The sequence below is a fragment of the Sceloporus undulatus genome, chromosome 2, assembly GCF_019175285.1.
Source record: "Sceloporus undulatus isolate JIND9_A2432 ecotype Alabama chromosome 2, SceUnd_v1.1, whole genome shotgun sequence".
NCBI lineage: Eukaryota > Metazoa > Chordata > Lepidosauria > Squamata > Phrynosomatidae > Sceloporus > Sceloporus undulatus.
Window position 1 is genome coordinate 73,403,409 of NC_056523.1, and position 1,396 is coordinate 73,404,804.

The following is a 1,396-nucleotide window of genomic DNA, read 5'->3' on the forward strand; positions in this document are numbered from 1 at the left end:
AGGGTGAGGAAATTACAGCCCAGGGAGTCCAATTTCACAAACCCCCCAAAATAATTGGATGCTCAAGTCTCATTAAGAACAGTGACATAGTAAAATGGCAAAATCAAGCTTTGCTTTCTGGATTTTATATTTTTGGGGAATATGTTCAAGCCATGGATGGTTGAATCCCTGGATGAAAAATCCCAATAGGCATAAGAAAGAGGGGGAGGGCATTGACCCCTTACGACCTCAGGAACCTGAGGAAGATTAAATCTCCAACAAAGGGCTTAGTGGCAGCACTACTAACCAATGCACGTAGAAGAGGAAGCAAGTCTGGGTAGATTCCAGCCACATCCTAAGCCCCTTTTCGCTACATCTTGCCCAAATCTTACAGTAGTAGTCCAACAGCAAGCATAAGAGGGTGAGTTGAATTAAAGCATTGAAGGCTGCCTCACAGTAGCTGGAGAAACTACCTTTGCAAGTTCATGAGTCCAGTAACAAAAAAAGAGTCACATTGGATCAGAACAAAGGGCTGTCTAGTCCCACATTCTGCCCGCACAGCGGTCTTCTAGTTACTCATGGGAAGCAGGACAACTGCATTCTCTCTCTTACACTCCCTTGCAACTGACACACATAAGAATACAGTTGGCTGTCTGTATCCACAGATTTTTTTTATCCACAGATTCAATCATCCACAGCTTGGAAATATTCAAAAATAATATACGTTCCAAAAGCGAACTTTGTTTTTGCTATTTTATGTAAGGGACATTATTATTATTATCATTATTATTATTATTATTATTAACCTTTATTTATAAAGCACTGTACATTTACACAGCACTGTATATACAATCATTTTAATTGGACGGTTCACTGCCCTCAGGCTTACAATCTAAAAGACACGACACAAAGGGAGTGGTGGTGGGGAAGGGGCCTCTCTAGTAGGATAATACATATAAAATACATAGCAATACAGGAAATTATTCAATAAAACAGACAACAAAAGAACATCAAATAGCAAGTGACAATTATGCAATGCCTGGGAACGCTTCTCTGAACAGGATGGTCTTCAGCTCCGTTTTGAAGCTGGTTAAAGAAGTGATGGCTCTTGTTTGCGGGGGAAGAAGGTTCCAGGAGTGAGGGGCAGCATGTGAAAAAGGGCGAATCTGAGATGGGGCAGAGGAAATCCTGGGCTGGGGACAGCAGACCTTGACTACCAGAACATGATTTCACTATGCTGCTGTACTAAATGAGACTAGAGCATCCACAGATTTTGTCATCCATGGCAGGTCCTGGAACCAAACCCCGGCAGATGCCAAGGGCTTACTGTACAGTTGGCCTTCCGCATTTGCAGCTTTGCAGCTTTGACTTTTTTGCAGCTTTGAATTTTTAAAAATATTTTCAATCTGTGGATGCT